Source organism: Dendropsophus ebraccatus, chromosome 13, assembly GCF_027789765.1.
Source record: "Dendropsophus ebraccatus isolate aDenEbr1 chromosome 13, aDenEbr1.pat, whole genome shotgun sequence".
In the NCBI taxonomy this organism is placed as follows: Eukaryota; Metazoa; Chordata; class Amphibia; order Anura; family Hylidae; genus Dendropsophus; species Dendropsophus ebraccatus.
The window spans coordinates 21,471,477-21,491,766 of NC_091466.1; the positions used below are offsets into that span (position 1 = coordinate 21,471,477).

Here is a 20,290-nt window from a genome sequence, read left to right on the forward strand (position 1 = left end):
TCATATTGGTCGGAGTATACAACTTTTGTTTATCACTGTATAATAAACCATCACTTCTGCATTATCTTGAGTGCCGTGAATTTTACTACTCCTGGATAAGATCTTGGGACATCTCCTGTACTCAACAGGGTGAAGAAATCTCAAATATTTATTCAATACCACTAATGGATTTTCTCTCCTACCAACAAATCAAGACCTCCAGACCTATTTTACCTCCAGAAAAAATTACAACATTAATCAAAAAACTTTGGGATATTTTGGGAATCATGGAATAAATAAAGTCTTTTTTATTAATTATATTTTTTGTGATGTTATTGGAATAGGAGGTTAATTTTGGTTTTTCATGCATATGTAACCCTTTTAGTGAATAGGTTAATGTTCTAGGGATCCTATTAATTGTTTGTGTGCTTTATTTTACCTCCAGACTCTCAGGTATCTCCATAGATGTGCCATGTGAGAATTTTGAGGGCCTGCTCTTACACCCAATAGGCAATTATTTTACCTTTCTAACATTTTCAGCCCCCTCCTACACCCCTGCCCCCCAAGAGGGAAGGTTTGTATAAAGTTGCTTAATATCCCACATATAGACAAACGTATAAAGACTGGTTTGACTTTAGGAAACACATCTTTAACAAGAAGCAGAGAGAGGCCCAACTAAAACTAATCCTTAATGCTATATATGCCTTTATGTTACATCCAGGGCCATATTAACAGCTGCTGCTGCCCTAGGTGCTAAGACTGAAGACGCCCCATCTTCACTCACCAATTAGCATCAGGATTGGTATATTGTAACACCAGACCTGAACTATACCACTGTGATATTAAAGGCAGACTAGTGACAAGGAGAGTTATTCATTAACCTGCTTCTAACCCTTGCAGGGGAAACATTTGGCCTTTGTCAAGGTGTTAGGCTTAACTCCCTCATCTTTAGTTACAGCTCCTCTCCAGTAAACGCTGTAAAACAGAGATAGTATTCACACTTACACTAGGGACAAAGATTCACACCTCTGACCCTCACCCACATTCCTGAGCCCACTATGACTGGAATCAAGAGTTCAAAGTGGAAATATTACAACAAAGGAATCTTTGTCATAATTCATAGCTCGAGCTACCAAATTTAGTGTTGATGGTTGGGGAAAGGCATCACTATACATATGTCAAAATCATGGCGATATGCCCACAATAACGAGGTGATATTAGATATTGTCTGATAACGTGCACATTATGCATTCATGTTTGGTATCAAATGGTTGCTTGGGATATGCCCGGATTACTGATGATTATGTCATATTTATAGGAGGTCCCTATTTTTTAAATTAATGGTTGGTGTGGGATTGATACACTACAGAGCACATTCATAAAAAGAGGAGTGCCCATCATTCCCATGTGACCGGCCTCCTCTCAATGACATCACCCGGGAAAATTTGTGCTTAAAATCCTTGCACAAACATAAATCAATGTCTTTGGGGAATCCACATAACGCTTGGAGAGGATGCCCATATTTTTCTGCTGTACCCCACAGCCAGGATACTACTTCTGTTCGGCATTAAGATATTATTCTGTTTATCCCTTTTCTTTTCTAACTGTTTGCATTGTTTGTTTGTATGTATGCATGTATTTTTTGTAATTTTGTTTTGTTTTTATCTGACAATTACCGTTTTTTGTATTGCATTGCACAATTGTGTATTAAACCTTAAAAATTAATAAGCTTCTTCCTTGTAGTCTTACAGAACTTATACTTCAGAAGGGCGAGAGCGTTACCATAGTGTTATATTGAGATTAGTTGTACTATTTTGTTGTATTAGGATTAGTTTGAGGTTGGGATATAGCGAGATATCCATAATAGGCCCCTATTGCCTGATAAGTATAGGTGGTGGCAGCAAATAATTGTAAGAGATATTGGGGTGCGGGATGACCTACTGTATGTGAGTAATCCTGCATAATTCTATCATCCAGAGGGGATTGTATAGGAATTTATGTGGTAAATTGATAGGCTCAATAGTGTTAATCACCCCAGTGACGTGACCTGAAAGTAGCGATTAGGGATGAGCGAACCGAACCGTTACGAACCAGATTCGTTACGAACTTTGCAAAAAGTTCAGTTCGGTACGAAACCGAACTTTGAGAAAGTTTGTTACGAATCTGGTAAAAAAAACAAAAAACAACGGCGACGCAAAATTGGACTTTTTCCACAGAATAGACCAGGATACAAGTTATTATTACTCCTATAATGACTTGTATCCTGGTTTTCTGTGAAAATCAAGATGTGTGATGTCACTCCCAAGCACCAGGAAGAGCCTGTGCGCGCCAGCAGCTTCTCAGTGTGTGGCTAGAGTTCACAGAGAGAGGAGCTCCATATTAGATAGAGAGGGAAAAAAATAGATAGATAGCCAATAGTGATGAGCGAGTACTAAAATGCTCGGGTGCTCGTTACTCGAGACAAGTATTTCCCGATACTCGAGTACTCGTTTCGAGTAACGAACCCCATTGAAGTCAATAGGAGACTCAAGCATTTTTTGAAGGGACTCAAGTTCGGTAGAGAGAAGGTTGTGTGAAAACCTGTTAACCTCAGAAATTGATGGAAACACAACGGAAATGGACAGGAAACAGCAGGGGCAGCATGTATGCATGCCTCTGAGGCTGCCTAATGGCACCATTATACCTAATTCTGTGCAACAGCCTGGTTAAAACAGAGGTAGGCATAGGGACCACCCAAAAACTCAGCCTGACACAGCATGGCAGTGAGAACACAGGGAACGATTAAAACAGAGGTAGCTTATCATGAACCAGCCAAAAATTCTGCCGGACACAGCATAGCGGTGAGGACAGAGTGAACAAGGTAGAAGCGGTAACCAGTCAGCCTTCCAAAAATTATACTAGACCTAGCATGGCAGTGAGCTCACAGAGAACCATTAAAGTGAGTGAGGAAGAAAGTGAGCCTCCCCAAAATTAGACCAAACACTGCATGGCATTGAGCACACAGAGAACTGCCGGGATCAGCTGTAGCCAACATGGAGGCCAGGCAGGAGCAACAGTAACCAACATGGAGGCCAGGCAGGAGCAACAGTAGTTTTCATGGAGGCAAGGGCAGGCACACCAGTAGTCAGCAGTAGTCAACATGGATGACGGTTAAGGCCCAGCAGTAGCCAACATAGAGGCAAGGGCAGGCACCACAGTAGTCAGCAGTAGTCAACATGGATGCCAGTAAAGGCCTAGCAGTAGTCAACATGGATGCCAGTTAGGGCCCAGCAGTAGTCAACATGGATGCCAGTTAAGGCCCAGCAGTAGTCAACATGGATGCCAGTTAAGGCCCAGCAGTAGTCAACATGGATGCCAGTTAAGGCCCAGCAGTAGCCAACATGGAGGCAAGGGCAGGCACAACAGTAGTCAACATGGATTCCAGTAAAGGCCTAGCAGTAGTCTACATGGATGCCTGTTAAGGCCCAGCAGTAGCCAACATGGAGGCAAGGGCATGCACACCAGTATTCAGCAGTAGTCAACATGGAAGCCAGTAAATGCCCAGCAGTAGTTTACATGGATGCCAATTAATGCCCAGCAGTAGCCAACATGGAGGCAAGGGCAGGCACACCAGTAGTCAGCAGTAGTCAACATGGGTGCCAGTTAAGGCTCAGCAGTAGCCAACATGGAGGCAAGGGCAGGCACAACAGTAGTCAACATGGATGCCAGTAAAGGCCTAGCAGTAATCTACATGAATGCATGTTAAGGCCCAGCAGTAGCCAACATGGAGGCAAGGGCATGCACACCAGTATTCAGCAGTAGTCAACATGGAAGCCAGTAAAGGCCCAGCAGTAGTCTACATGGATGCCAGTTAAGGCCCAGCAGTAGCCAACATGGAGGCAAGGGCAGGCACACCAGTAGTCAGCAGTAGTCAACATGGATGCCAGTTAAGGCCCAGCAGTAGCCAACATGGAGGCAAGGGCATCATGGTGGCTCAGTGGTTAGCACTGTAGCCTTGCAACGCTGGAGTCTTGGGTTCAAAGACGACCAAGGACAACATCTACAAAAAGTTTGTATGTCCTCTCCATGTTTGCGTGGGTTTCCTCCGGGTACTCCGGTTTCCTCCCACACCCAAGAACATACAGATAGGTGAAGCGCTGCAGAATCTGTGTGCGCTATACAAATAATAATAATAATAAAAAAAAAAACAAGGGCAGGCAGAGCAGTTGTCAACATGGATGCCAGTTAAGTCCCTGCAGTAGTCAACATGGATGCCAGTTAAGGCCCAGCAAAAAGGAGGCATGGGCAGGCCCAGCAGTAGTCAACATGGATGCCAGTAAAGGCCCAGCAGTAGGCTACATGGATGCAGGTTAAGGCCCAGCAGTAGCCAACATGGAGGCAAGGGTAGGCACACCAGTAGTCAGCAGTAATCAACATGGATGCCAGTTAAGGCCCTGCAGTAGTCAACATGGATGCCAGTTAAGGCCCAGCAAAAAGGAGGCATGGGCAGGCCCAGCAGTAGTCAACATGGATGCCAGTAAAGGCCCAGCAGTAGGCTACATGGATGCAGGTTAAGGCCCAGCAGTAGCCAACATGGAGGCAAGGGTAGGCACACCAGTAGTCAGCAGTAATCAACATGGATGCCAGTTAAGGCCCAGCAGTAGCCAACATGGAGGCATGGGCAGGCATACCAGTAGTCAACATGGATTCCAGTAAAGGCCCAGCAGTAGCCAACATGGCGGGCCCCCGGCAACCAGTCCCGCTCCTCTGCAGACATAGTGTGATGTCAGGCAGTGAGGAAACATAGAACAATACAGTCTTCTTAAGAGGCCCTGGAATTTGAGAACACGGGGAACCATTAAAACAGAGGTAGCATATCATGAACCACCCAAAAATTCAGCTAGACAACATGGCGGTGAGAACAGAGCGAACAAGGTAAAAGCGGTAGCTTTCCAAAAATTATACCAGACCTAGCATGGCATTGAGCACCCAGATAACCATTACAAGACAGTGAGGAAGCAAGTGAGCCTTCCAAAAATCAGGCCAGACACAGCAGGGCCTTGAACACACAGATAACCATTACAAGTCAGTGAGGAAGCAAGTGAGCCTCCCAAAAATCAGGCCATGAAAAAGAGAGAGACAGGGGGCGCTTCCTCGTGTGATAAAAGATGACCAAGTAAATGGTAGCAGGGTCTTCTTACAGGGATCCACTCACCTGGATAGGTTGTGCAAAATTTAGGCACAACTCTATATGCAGCATAAAGGGGTGTACTAAGCAGCTGTACTGGGGGACGTCACCACCCACGGTGGGAGAAGCAAATGCAGATGTGTAATCAGCCGATTACAGGACCAAAAGTAGAATCCACACCAGGTATAATAAGTGCAGGAGTATTCAGATTTGCACACAGCGGTGCAACCAGGAATCATCAAGAGGTAGATGGCATAGTAAACATATAATCTTTATTGCAACGCGTTTCGGCCCTATATTGTCTAACATGGGCCTTGTTAGACAATATAGGGCCGAAAAGCGTTGCAATAAAGAGTATATGTTTACTATGCCATCTTCCTCTGGATGATCCCTGGTTGCACCGCTGTGTGCAAATCTGAATACTCCTGCACTTATTATACGTGGTATGGATTCAACTTTTGGTCCTGTAATCGGATGATTACACATCTGCAAAAATTAGGCCAGACACAGCAGGGCCTTGAACACACAGACAGGGGAGTAACTACCACTATAGCAGCCATAGCGGCTGCTATGGGGCCCGCCGCATCAGGGGGCCCCATGGCCTGCTCCTGCAATACACTGGGCCTCCTGAGCCGTCATCATTTGCAGTACCGGGTGGCCCTGCTGGTCTCCTGGGTTTTGCAAATGTCCCTTTAACTGCAAGCACTCCTGACCAGAGCTAGCAGTTATGTATTTATGACCTTCACAGTGGTCAGTCGGGGGGGGGGGGGGGGGGGGGGGCAAACAAAAGTTTGCTATGGGGCCCAGCCATTTCTAGTTACGCCTCTGCACACAGATAACCATTACAAGTCAGTGAGGAAGCAAGTGAGCCTCCCAAAAATTAAAGCAGACACAGCAAGGCCTTGAATACAGATAACCATTACAAGTCGGTGAGGAAGCAAGTGAGCCTCCCAAAAATTAGGCCAGAAGCAGCATGGCATTGAGCAACCAGAGAACCATTACAAGTCAGTGAGGAAGCAAGTGAGCCTCCCAAAAATTAGGCCAGAGACAGCATGGCATTGAGCACCCAGAGAACCATTACAAGTAAGTAAGGCAGCAAGTGAGCCTCCCAAAAATTAGGCCAGAATCAACATGGCATTGAGCACCCAGCGAACCATTACAAGTAAGTGAGGCAGAAAATGAGCCTCCCAAAAATTTGGCCAGACACAGCAGGGCATTGAACACACAGATAACCATTACAAGTCAGTGAGGAAGCAAGTGAGCCTCCCAAAAATTAGGCCAGAAGCAGCATGGCATTGAGCACTCAGATAACCATTACAAGTAAGTAAGGCAGCAAGTGAGCCTCCCAAAAATAAGGCCAGAAGCAGCATGGCATTGAGCACCCAGATAACCATTACAAATCAGTGAGGAAGCAAGTGAGCCTCCCAAAAATTGGACTAAGTCCAGGGGCTGGGATATGTAGTGGACATGAACCCGGGTGCTGACAGCTAACTGGCTAGACCAGTTGTCAGTCAGTACTCACCATCAAGGGTACACTTGATGCCTCTCGACCGAGGGCGGTGAAGCCCCGGCCACGGCTACACAAAATAAATAAATAAATAAAACAGCAGGCTGGTCGGTGGGGGCGCGATCGGTGGGCCCCCATCAACCAGTCCCGCTCCTCCGCAGACGTTGTGTGAGAGTGTGAGTCAGAGCATAGCAGTGAGGAAACAGAGAACCATTATGAGTGAGGAAGCAATTGAGCCTCCCAATAATTAGGCCAGACACTGCATGGCGGAAGAAGACTGGGCAGTTGGCTGAGAATTGTAGGAAAAGGATGAGGAGGAGGAGGAGGAGGATATACCAAAAATCTTAATGTTCAGCTGCTTTCCCCGGGTGGACAGTTGAATTCAGGTGAAATCCAGGCTTTGTTCATTTTTATAAACGTCAGCCTGTCAGCGCTGTCAGTGGACAGACGGGTGTGCTTATTAGTGATGATTACACCAGCTGCACTGAAGACCCGCTCTGACAACACGCTAGCGGCAGGGCAGGCCAGCACCTCCAAGGCGTAAAGCGCCAGTTGGGGCCATGTATCCAGCTTTGAAACCCAGTAGTTGTAGGTAGCTGAGTGATCGTGAAGGACGGTAGTATGGTCAGCAAGGTATTTCCTCACCATCTTCCTGAAGGCTTCCTCCCTACTCTGTATAGACTGGGGATGGTTGACATAGTCTTCCTGGGGTGCCATGAAACTGTCAAAGGCCTTGGAGAGTGTTCCCCTGCCCCTTGACAAGCTGCCTGCTCCACCACTCCTCTCGCCCGCTCTTTGGCCCACAGAACTATGTCCTCTGGCGCTAGTGGTGTCAGATAGGAAGTACATTTTCAGCTTCTGCACTAGGGCCTGTTGACATTGATTCACTCTCATACTGCGTTCCTCGGCAGGAATGAGAGTGGGAAAGTTCTGTTTGTACCGAGGGTCCAGGAGGGTAAACACCCAGTAATCTGTGTTGTCAAAATTTTTTAACCCGAGGGTCACGGGAAAGACAGCCTAACATAAAGTCAGCCATGTGCGCCAGGGTCCCAACACGCAAGAACTCCCTCTTCTGACTAGCCTCAATTTCCTCCTCCTCCTCCACCAATTCACCCTCTTCAGGCCATACACGCTCAACAAGTAAGGATTGAGCATGGGTACCCTCTTCAGTGGCGGCACTAGTCTGCTCCTCTTCCTCCTCTTCTTCATCCTCCTCATCTTCTACTTGGTGTTAAGAAACTGACATCAGGGTGGTCTGGCTATCTAGCGGCGGCTGTTCTTCACCCGTCTCCTGAGACGAAGGCAAAGTGTCAGACTTCAGGCCGAGCAGGGAGGTTTGAAGCAGACACAGCAGAGAGATGGTGAGGCTTATGATGGCGTCATCTCCGCTGACCATCTGTGTTGACTCCTCAAAGGGGCCAAGTACCTGACAGATAGCAGACATCCACGTCCACTCCTCATTGTAGATTTGAGGTAGCTGACTGACCTGACTACCGCTTCGCACCAAGGTTGACATCTGGCATTCCACAATGGCTCTGCGTTGCTGGTAAACCCTGGCTACCATCTGGAAGGTGGAATTCCACCTCGTGGGCACGTCGCACAGCAGTCTGTGAGCTGGCAGTGGCAAGCGCCTTTGCACTGCCCTAAGGGTGGCAGCATCCGTGGTTGACTTGCGGAAATGCGCACAGATGCGCCGCCCCTTGGTTGGCAAGTCAGCCAAGTTGGGGTAGGTCTTAAGAAACCGCTGCACCACTAGGTTGAACACGAGGGCCAGGCATGATACATGTGTGAGGCTGCCGAGTTGCAGAGCCACCAGGTTTCGCTCGTTGTCACACACAACCATGCCTGGTTTGAGGCTCCGTGGAGCCAGCCAAAAATCTGACTGCACCTTGATTGCCCTCCAACAGCTCCTGGGCCGTGTGCCTCTTGTCGCCTAAGCTCAGCAGTTTCACCACCGCCTGTTGGCGCTTACCCACCGCACTGCTGATGCTACGAGATGGAGGCGACATGCTCGTGGGGGGTAATAGAGAGGAGGGGGAAGAAGAGGAGGAGGAAGTGGTGTAAAACTCATGAGAGACCGCAACCGAGGTAGGTCCCACAATCCTCGCGGTGGGCAGCACATAAGCGGAATCAGGGTCAGACTCTGTCCCAGCCTCCACCAAGTTGACCCAATGTGCCGTCAGGGAGATATAGTGTCCCTGCCCGCCAGCACTTGTCCACGTGTCCGTGGTTAGGTGGACCTGGTCACTGACAGCGTTGGTCAGGGCACGGATGATGTTATCCGACACGTGCTCTTGTAGGACTGGGGAGGCACACTGGGAAAAGTAGTGGCGGCTGGGGACAGAGTACCGAGGGACAGCCACCACCATTAGGTTCCTAAAAGACTGTCTCTACCAGCTGATAGGGCAGCATCTCCAAGCAAAGCAGTTTGTCTATGTGCACATTTAGGGCTTGTCCATGCGGGTGAGTGGCAGTGTACTTGCACTTCCGTGCAAAGGTCTGCTGCAGGGACAGTTGAATGCTGCGCTTGGACACCTTGCTGGAGGGTGTGGAGCATAGTGGAGGTGAAGGGGTGCGGGGGGAGGCGCTCGTGCCTGGGGCCTGGGCGGGGGGACTGACAGTGCCAGCACCTGACACAGGGGAAGGAGCAGGGGTGCGACTTGCAGTCACTGAACGGCCTTGGTTCCATTGAGTGGGGTGTTTAGCACTCATATACCTTCGCATGCTGTTAGTGGTTAGGCTGGTAGTGGTGGCTCCCCTGCTGATCCCGGCGTGGCACACGTTACACACTACAGTCAGTCGGTCATCCGCAGTTTCTTTAAAAAACCTCCAGACTTAGGAACATCTAGCCCTGGCCACGGGAGTTTGACTCCGTGGAACAGTTGCTGATCTACTCGCTCTGCCCCTGCCTCTCCCTCTGCCCACCCCTCTTTCTTTTCCAACCGGTCATGCGGATGAACTTGCCACCCCCTCAGAAGCACAGTCTTCACTAGGCTTATCCACCCAGCTCGGGTCAGTCACCTCGTCCTCATCAACCAGCTCCTCACTCCCCTCCTCACTTTGAGTTACATCCATGACAACAACCTCACTGTCTGACAACCCTGGGAGCATGGTGGTGGATCTGAATCCCTTCTTTCCCTGTAGGGGCCAGGCTGTGGGAAAGGAGGCTGAGCTAATAGAGCAAGGGTTCCACTCCCTTGGGTAGTGTGGGCGGACTGCGTTGAAGACTGGGTGGTGGATAAGTTACTGGACACATTATCCGCTATCCACGTGATCACCTGTTCACACTGCTGCGGTTTCAGTAACGGTCTACCTTGAGACCCTGTAAGTTAGTCAAAGAAGCTAGGGAGTGGATGTCTGCGGTGTGCCACTGCTACCTCCTCAACAGGTGCTGCTGTGTCACCCTGCCCTGAAACCTGCCCTCCAGCAACCACATCACTTGGAACCCCAGGCCCACGCCCTCGACCCTTTACCCTGGGGTTCACCATTTTATGGACACTGTACAGTATGGAACTGAGATAGGCCTTGTGTATGAAATACAGATATCTTGAAAAATAGTTGTAGTAACCAATGGTTTGGTGGGGCTCTACGGTGCTATCTGGTATGATCACCAACTGTACACACTTTGTCACCCCAATACAATGCGCAGTGAAGTAAGTTCTATGCAGGATGCACTACAAATCCCAGCTATACAGTGCAGTACACACAGGACCAGATTAAGGTTGGCGGAGGCCCCGGGCGACAATCCCCCCCCCCAAAAAAAATAAATAAACTATACCGCGATCTATACGGATGGCTGCCCACTGTAGGTGAATTAGCACTGGCCCCTTCTCGCTCCTGGCTGTATGGGTCAGCATCATCCTCTGTTATGCATGTGGTCACTAGAGGCTGCAGTACAGGGGAAGATGCCAGGCGCTAGGGACAGGAGCAGAGGGGGGTGGGGGGGTGGACTAAGTATCAGAGTGTATTCCCACATTGTTAATAACGCAATGTGAGAACACAGCACTTTCTGCGCGCTGTTGCCCACTGTGTTAGGGCCCTATTACATGGTCTGATATCCTTGGTAAGAAGCACCGTTCCGCTAGGGTTCGAGCTGGTGGGGGCCCCTAAGTGGTGGAGGCCCCGGGGCACGTGCCCCTGGTGCCCTCCCTTTAATCTGGGCCTGAGTACACACTAGTTTAGGGGGGGGGGGGCTCGACGGTGCTATCTGGTATAGGCAACAACTGAACACACTTTGTCACCCCAATACAATGAGCAGTGAAGTAAGTTCTATGCAGGATGCACTACAAATCCCAGCTATACAGTGCAGTGCACACTAGTTTAAGGGGGGCTTGATGGTGCTATCTGGTATGGGCAACAACTGTACACACTTTGTCACCCCAATACAATGAGCAGTTAAGTAAGTTCTATGCAGGATGCACTACAAATCCCAGCTATACAGTGCAGTACACCAGGACAACCAGGCACAAAATCAAAAAGAAGTACACTGAGCACTTCTTAGGGGTGTGTATGCAACACCTAATGCCCCCTTTCTGCCAGCAGCCGGTCACCACAGTGTGCTGGTTAAATCGCGGTAGCAGCACTGCAACTCCCAGACAGCAGTCTGTAGTAATAGTATTAATAAAAGCTTTTAAGCCCTGAAAAGGTCTGTTTGTTTGTATCGCTAGTATATACCCTGCCTACTGGAACGCTAACTCCTACACTGACACTCTCCATGACCAGCAGCAGCTCTGTCCCTGATCTCTCACAGCATGCGTCTGAAGCGAGCACTGACAGCGCCGAGTTTTATATGGCAGGGTCATCTGATCTGGCCAACCAATCACTGCTATCGACATGTATGGGTCCCACATCATCGCAGGATCTACCAAAGAGTCTCCTGCATGTTTATTGGCTGCGAAAAAGCATGCAAACTTACAGAAAACAGATGATGAGATTTCTTCGAGTATCGCGAGATGCTCGTCCAAGTAACGAGTACCATCGAGCATGTTCGCTCATAATAGCTAAACAACTAGATAGATACAGGAAGATAGAGAAGGAATAAAAATTGTTGGTGAGAGAAGCAGTAGAGAGGAAAAGAAAAAAAAATAGCAAGATCCAGGGAAAGCTAGATATAGAAGATATGCTGATACATAGGGAAAGAGGCAGAGAAATCAACAGATAGGTAGAGATAGAGAGAGATAGGCATCTAAATAAAAAAATTATGAGATCTAGGGAGAGTTAGGGAGATAAAAAAAAGAAATAGGAAGAGAAAAGTGAGAAAAGAGTTAGGGCAGGTAGCATTGAACCAGCATCTGTCTCGTGACTGAGAGTCCACGCTACATGTTGCTGCTCTGCTGGCTGCCCTTAACCCTGTTTAGCCGCAACCAAAAAAAAGTTTTTTTGTCATAAGCTGTTATAGGTGAAGTAATCTATAGCAGCAAAAGTTATTGAAGCCCTCCATAGAGTGTGATGCAAAGTCAGCGGGCCAGAAAACTTGTCCATTTCTGCTTTGCTGGGTGAAGTCAAAACCGTTTAGCCGCAACAAAAAAAGTAAAAAAAAACAAACATACTAAATATTTAAAAAAGTAAAAAAAAAAAAGTTTGTTTCACAAAAGCTGTTATAGGTGAAGTAACCTATAGCAGCAAAAGTTATTGAATAGAGTGTGACGCTAAGTCAGCGCCCCACAAATCCTGTCCATTTCAGCTTTGCTGGGTGCCCAACCCACAACCCACAAAGCATCACTCCTTAAAACTTTGTGGGTAGGAAAAGTGGGCCCAGTGGCAGCCGGGGTAACAGGCATGGCAGCAGGGTGCAGCTACCCCTGGCGCCCACTAGTCATGTAAGAACCACACAGCCAGCAGTTCAAGATTGGCTTACCCAATCCTCGAGTTCCACCGCCCAAAGCTCCCAAACGAGGAGTCAACCATTGGCTGGATCATCCGACACCACCCTTACATGGGACGCTCAGTGAGTCCTCTGCCCCATCCCCTGTTATTACTATGCCACTCACCTTTGGGGCACCTTCTGCCAGGGAACTATTGGCAAACCTTGATCTGCACCTTTTAGTGATGAGGAGGAGGAGGAAATCCCCAAAAGTCAGCGGGTGGAACGTGCTGAGACTCCAGATCAGGTGTTGGCTGTAAGCGGTCAACAGAGCCAGGGATGGGCATCCAGTGCCACACCTGATATCCTGTCCCAGACACCGGAGGAAAGTAGCAGTGGTGATGATGTTGTCTCTGATCAGATGTGGCACCCTCAAGCTGCATTATCCTCTGCATCATCAGGGGAGGAAATAGAGGCGCTACCAACGCAGCAACATCCCACTGTTGCAAGAAACCGAGGCACAAGAGGGAGGGGTAGAAGACAAACTACCAGGCAGAGTTCAATACCTCTAAGCCTTGGTCCTGATAGGGCACCGTCAGGCGGCAGTGGCAGTGAACGGGCCGCAAGACTCCCATGGCTGTCAGCAAACCACGGTCCTTTGTCGTCTGGCATTTTTTCCGCCTAGGGACAGATAAGCACATCGCTCTGTGCCTGCTGTGCAATGAGAGGGTCAGTCGTGGAAGGGGTGATAATCTTGGGACAACATTGAGGCGAAAACATATGGACCGTGACCCCAACCATGACCCCAATACCACCTCCTGTCAGGATGCACCATACACTGCAGATCTCATTATGCAGCATCCTCTCAGTGGAACTCAGGCCTCGTCAGCCTCAGATGCCAGCAGCAGCACAGTGTCACTGCCATCTACACCCCTAATGAGGCAGCAACCGTCACCGAGTGCATGGGAATACATCAGGTGTACTCCAGCAGCCATCCTATGGCCCAGAAACTGACCGGACACCTGGATAAGCTGCTGGTGCTTCAGTCCCTGCCATTCAACCTTGTGGACTCCCAGCCTTTCAGGGATTTCATGGCGTGTGCGTACCCAAGGTGGCGAGTCCCCAGCCGCCACTGCATCTCTGGCAAAGCTGTCCCATCACTGCACAGTTATGTGAAAACAAAGGTTGGCGACTTATTGCGACTCTCGGTGTGCTGATGTCTGGTCCTCTAATTATGGGCAAGGCCAGTACATGTCCGTTACTGCCCATTGGGTCAACATCCTTCCAGGAGACCATCTGGAAGTTGGCCCATTCTTGCCACTGTCCCCTCCACGTTGCTTAAGGGGGCCAGCATCGGGAAACACAAGTTCGGCCTCCACCACCACTGCAGTCCAACCTGCCCCGGTGTCTTACCACTGATGTCAGGCCCGGCGCTCTCAGGCTTTCCTCCATTTGGTGAGCCTGGGTGAACGGAGCCACAGTGGGCAGGAGCTCCTCCAGACCATCAGGGAGGAGATAGCTGAATGGCTGACTCCTTGTCGACTAACGATGGGAAGTGTCGTAGCGGACAATGGGAAGAACATTGTGGAAAGGGCTGACTCATACACCTTGTATGGCACATGTGATAAGTCTCAGTGCACAGGTTTCCCCGATCATTTCCTGAACTACAAGAAATTATGAGGATGTCACGCAGAGTTTCAGCCGCTCCTACACTGCAAGGAACACCCTGCTCAGAATCCAGAGACAGCGTGTCTCACAGTGTCTCACAACATCGGCTAATCTGCGACATGCCAACACGCTGGAATTCTGCCGCTGGAAAGGTCAGCCGTTACAGACTACCTCATGGGGCAATCAGGCAGCTTCACGCCACACTGCGACTTACAAATCACATACTCGCAATTAATGTGGGAAGTCTGACAATTGTTGATCCCTTTCAAGGACGCAACTCTCTTTTCTGAGCAGGCAGGACTTTGGGATAAATGACATCATCCCACTTCTCCATGTTCTGGAAAGTGCGCTGAACAACATCATCAGTGAGGATTCCCAGGCCACCACTCCAAGGCTGAGCATTGCCTTTAGCCCAGAGCTGCATGAAGTGCAGATGGAGAATGAGGAGGAGGAAGATCTCTGCCTCTGCCTGATCTCTTCTCTGCCTCTCAATCACAGGAGAAGATGGAGGATGAGGTGGTAGAGGAAGAGGAGTAAGACCCCAGCAGACCCTGGAACTATACTGAGGACAGTGGAGAGGAGAGGCGCTCTATGTCCTTGGTGCAGATGGCAAGGTGTCTGCGGGAGTAACTCCGGAATGACAGCCGGATTGTGGACATCCGCCAGAGGGCCCAATACTGGCTGGCCACCCTGGTGGACCCTCGCTTCCGCTGCAAAATGGCTGAATTTTTCCCGCCATCACAGAGGGATGCAAAACTGGTGTACTACTGGGACCTACTCACCAGTCAGTTGGTTTTAACTTACCAGCGAGACCAGCCAGGTTCCTCGACAACATCCTCTGGGGGCGGAACCAGAACGCTCTACTCCCACCACCACTAGTGGAGGCGTGAGAAGTCGCTACAGCCTACAATCACTGATGAGCGATTTCATGCAGCCAGCTGCTAAAGAGGGGATACAACTCCAGATTCATGGCATGGACCAGCATGAGCTCACCCACCAGGTCACTGCCTACCAGGATTGTACACTGCCCCAAAGTGTCACCAACCCCGTGCAGTACTGGGCAGAGAACCTGGACATTTGGCCTCAACTGGCAGAGTTTTCTTTGGCTCTGCTGTCCTGCCCAGCCAGTAGTGTGGCGTCAGAGAGGGTGTTCAGTGTGGCGGGTAACATCGTAACCCCACAAAGAACGAGGCTCTCTTGCCACAGTGTTGAGATACTGACTTTTGTAAAGATGAATCGTGCCTGGATTACATCGGATTATACCACCCCCCTGCCTGATGTGAATGACTAAGTCATCAGTCACCCATCTTGCATGGCAATCTGTGTGTCCAAGAAACTGACCTTAATATCATAAATATGTGCCCAACGTAAAAATATGTGCCCAACGTAAAAAGTAAAAAAAAAAAAAATCACCTTAAAAATTCCCTACTTAATTCGGATACATTTAAATAAACAGATCCCCATATCCAAAATTAATGGCCATGGTGTGTTGGCCATTTAACATTTTACACACCAGCTTAATGCCTTATACCGTTGCACCGTCCAAGCCATACCCCAAGAACAGTGTCATCCCTAAAATAATCCCCACGACTATGCTTAACAAAGTGGGGATTTCACCTTTTGTGAACTATAGCCGTGGGGTTCATCTCTGGCACCCGTGCCAAGGAACACTACTCACCGTTCTGTGAGCGGGTATTAACTGTTCTTGAGGTATTTTGTTGATATCGTGAGAGTAGTAAAATCTGGCACCGCAAATCCCGATGGGGTTCTTCTGTGTGCGAATGATTTCATGCCTCTCATGCAGTCACTCGTGGAATAAGGCTGTCTATGGGGTATATATCATGGAGGCTGCTGTCCTTTAACTGTGATATAAAAAAACCTCCAACAAACAGTTGCTGAAAGGCAGGTTAAACTGCCTTATTTACGAGTGCCTTTAGAATAGGAGGCTTTTTTGGGCTTCTCTGCTGCCTAAAATCCACAGCCCATCGTTGGCTGATTTTATGCCACCTTCAGTACTATGGGGCTGGACGCAAATACCCAGTTCAGTGCAGAACTGATTATGTACGAACGGCACCCTAGTACTGAACGCCGTTTAGTGAACGGTATAAAAATACCCTGTGGATTTTACTCAGCAGACCCGCAGCCACATGTGAAGGTACCCATAGGGTGAGGTTTTTTGGGAGTGATAAAAGCGAGGATGGGAGGTCACTCCCATACCCCATCAGGGGTTTTTCCCCTACCCACTTTAAAAGATAAGTCCAGGCAATCAATAACTTTCTGTGCCCTTACTTGACCCAGAAACTTATAAATTGCCCGGACTTATCCTTTAAGCCAGCTGGTGACAGCACTTAAAAAACACAAAAGCATACATCCATTGGATTGGACGCTACACCCGGTTAGGACATCAAACTGGTGTTAAAAAAAAATTATATATATCTCGCCAAAAGCCATAGGCCCAGATTCAACAGGTTTGACACCAGAGTAGTTGCGTCAATTTGTAAAGCAAGTGCCAGTGAGGTGTCAATTTAATGAAAATTGGATACGTTTTTTAAATAATAGAACTGGGGTAAAGCCTTCTTGAATCTGTACCTTTTTAAATGTCCTTTCTTCACCTCATGGATTCTGTGTGGGGTTGACTGTCCATTTAACCGTATCCTACTAGACTAGCTGTAATGTTAAGGTTTTTTTTTTTTTTAACGTTGACTGTCCTTTGCTGAACTCTACATCAACATTTTGTCATGTTAAAAAAATATATATATTTTTACAATTGTGCATATTCTTAGCTTCCAACTTCATTTCTCTGTACTAGGCCCTTCTGGGTCCAAAAGAATACTGTTCCCCCTAGTAGCAATCGTCACAAATTGGTTAGCAGCGGTGGAATAGTGTTATTTTTATTTACACTGATAAGACATTAAGGGGGGCATTTATTAAGTCCGGCGTTTTTTACGCCGGACTTAAAAATGCCCCCGCAGCTCCAGCGCTACGGGGATTTATGTAGAGGCGGACTGCCTCTACATAAATCCCGTGCGCGCCGGTGCGCACCGCCGAAAGCCTACGCCAGCTGAGGACTGGAGTAGGTTTTCGGCATATATTTGGGCGGAACGGATGGTAAATCGCGCGGACTCTGAGTCCGCGCCCTCTGTTCCGCCCACTACAAGCCCCCTTTCCGCCCCCCCTGGCGTACTCGGCGGAAAGTGCCGATTTGCGAATATTTTATTCACAGATCGTCCATTTGCGTATAAAAAAAATACACAAATCGTCACTCTCCGCCGAAAATCATCCGTTCGCAGGATAATACATGTGGCCCTAAGTGTTTGGCTTATAAAAAAAATGGACCCTTACACTTAAGGGTTGGAGTATCCTTAAAATACAACAGTCCACAAGGAAGAGCTTAGTGCAATACAATTTGTCAGTTTACATACATACTGTACGTGCGAAACCCCTATGAGAATGGCAAATGTGTATCAAAGTCTGAAGAAAGCTGAACTGCTTGTCCTTTGTGAGGAGAGAAGGCTGGATGGAGCCAACAGAACCAAAGCTGAGATGATACAGATATTGAGCACAGATGACGCACAGTGCCACAGTGAAGCAGAATCAGAACCTCCTGCTTCAGAGGAAAGGACTGCAGACCCTGTTGGAGAACGGTCTGAGCGTGGTGGTGCTAGCAGTACCCATTCTCCACATGGGATGGAGTCTTCACTATCTCTACTTCTCCAACAGCTGGGCACCTGTAATCCGGAGGTTCGTCTCAAGCTGCTGTTGCAAGAATGCCAAGCAGAGCGAGAGGCTGCAGACTGCCAACTTCAGGGCTCGTTCCCACTGAGCAAAAGCAGCTGAATTTCTGCGATGAATCAGCGCTGAAATTTCAGCCGTTAAAATAGGTACAGAGCTAATTTCCATTGTGTTGAATGGAAATTCTGCTCTGCAGTTCACACAGTGGAATTTCCGCACTGAACTAATCCGCTTTCCGCCAGAAGAATTAACATGTTCATTCTTCCGCTAGCGGAAGCCTATACAAATCAATGGGGCTCTGATTTTCTGTTTCAGCGCGGAATACGCGCGTATTCAGCGCGGAATACAAGCATAATACAAGCGGAAATTACTCGCTGAATCAGAGCGGGAATGGGGAAAAGGGGGGGGAGGAGGATTCTAGTATATGTTCTGGTATAGTCTAGTTTACTCACCAAATACTCGCTGAATTTCAGCGCTGAATGCATGCGGATTCAGCGCGGATTCCTCGAGTATTCCGCGCTGAATTTGTCAAGAGCTGAATACGAGCTGAACACTTTCCTAGCAGAATACGCAGGGATTCTGCTTACATTCTGCTTATATTCTGCTCGAAATTCAGCGTCAGTTGATTTCAGGCGGAAATATTTCCTTGCGTAATCCGCTCCTTTTGCTCTGTGTGAACGTAGCCTCAGGCATCTTTCCAGTGCTTCTTCATTACCCGGGGGTGAGTCCATGGACAATGCACCACTTAGACCCCGGCTAGATTGTTTTCCCATCATGGAGAAAGATGGAGACCTGGATGTATTTTTTAAAAGTTTAAAAAAAGTCTTCCAGTAATATCAGCTACCGCCAGCAGAATGGGCCTAGTATTTGAACCCTGGACTAAAGGGCAAAGCTTTGGAGGTGTTTGCAACCCTGCCCACAAGCATGGATAAGGACTACCAAGCCATCACAAGGGCCTTGATCCAACATTTTAACCTCACCCCAGAAGTATACAGGAAATGATTCCAAGGTTTGCAACTAGCAGGTACTGATAGCTATTCAGACCTGGCGGATGTCTTCAGACAGTGGATCCAAGGACTGTCTGTCACCAAATTTGAGGAGCTGGAGGACCTAATGATTCTGGACCAGTTCCTCCATACCTGTCCTCTGGAAGTGAGGCAGTTTATTCTTGACCGTGAGCCCAAGGCCCTGGACAAAGCTGCACAGTTTGCGGATGTTTATGCTGCCCACTGAGCAGCAGATGTACGGAAGCCTGCTGTCCCAGGCTGGAGGGGAGCCAAGCCCACTTCTAGCTCTGTGTTCCATCCCCACAAATCTTCGGGGGGTGCTGCCCCTGTCTCATCTTCTAGGCCTGCCTTGGATATCCGCAGATGTTTTTCCTGCAACCAAACTGGGCATATCAGCACTGCTTGACCACAGAGGAGGAAGCCCTATCCTCTGCCCAGGCCATCTACTGTGCCCCCAGCAGTTTTGTTTGTAGGTGGGAGGGAGAGGGCCTCTTGTGACAACTTGCAACCAGTTACTGTGGGTAACACAGTGACCATGGGGCTGAGAGATGCTGGTGCGGACATGACCCTTGGGATGATACACCCAGAACTTATCAGAACGGAGGACATCATTCCAGGGAAAACACTAACTGTCAGAGGACTAACCACTGCTTTACCCATGGCACGAGTCTACCTAGATTGGGGGCGGGAAGGGGCATGATGGAAGTTGGGGTGACAGATAAAATCCCCACTAACGTATTACTGGGAACCGATCTGAGACGTTTGGTCTCCCGATATATCCCCTCAAACAGGGAAGAAGACTCTGGGTTATGTGCTGCCCCATGCAAATCAACGCAGGTAGTATGTTGTGATACTGGGACTGTTTATGAAAAGGAATGTGATAATGTTATATCTGACAATGTACTTGAATCGCATAATGTTGTGCCTAGTACAGACTTAGCCATGTAGCAGAGTTGAATGTAATTTCATTACTTTCTACCCATGCAATGCCTAACCCAATAATGCAAATGTCATATCCATTTTTCCTGTGACATGCAGCCAGAGTGTCCTTGTCTGGATTCTGGGCCATCTGCTGCGCCAGTCAGGGCAGAAAAGCAAGGTGGCTGCCCCCAATCAGCAGCCAGAATATGTTGTTCCCAGCTGGGTCAGACGCAGAATGCCGCTTGTTCCAGGAAGTGTTACACACAGATAAAAGTCTGCAGAAGCTTCGGGAGCTGGCGGGGCGGGAACCAGAGGACAAAGAAAAAATAACCTGGGACCAGGGGAGACTGTATAGGCAGAGTATCCCCTCTTACCCCCAGCAGGATCTGGTGAAAGACAGGCAACTAGTGGTACCTCAACAGTTCAAGGAGCGACTCCTGCACGTTGCCCATGAGATACTACTAGCTTGCCATTTAGGAACAGACAAAACAAAGAGTCATTTAAAT

General features: G+C 48.5%; 1 pseudogene; it reads left to right on the forward strand.

Annotated features, from left to right (window-relative positions):
• The first annotated feature begins 18,627 nt into the window (after nucleotides 1–18,627).
• Nucleotides 18,628–19,811, forward strand: LOC138770479 (uncharacterized; annotated as a pseudogene).
• The last annotated feature ends 479 nt before the right edge of the window (nucleotides 19,812–20,290 follow it).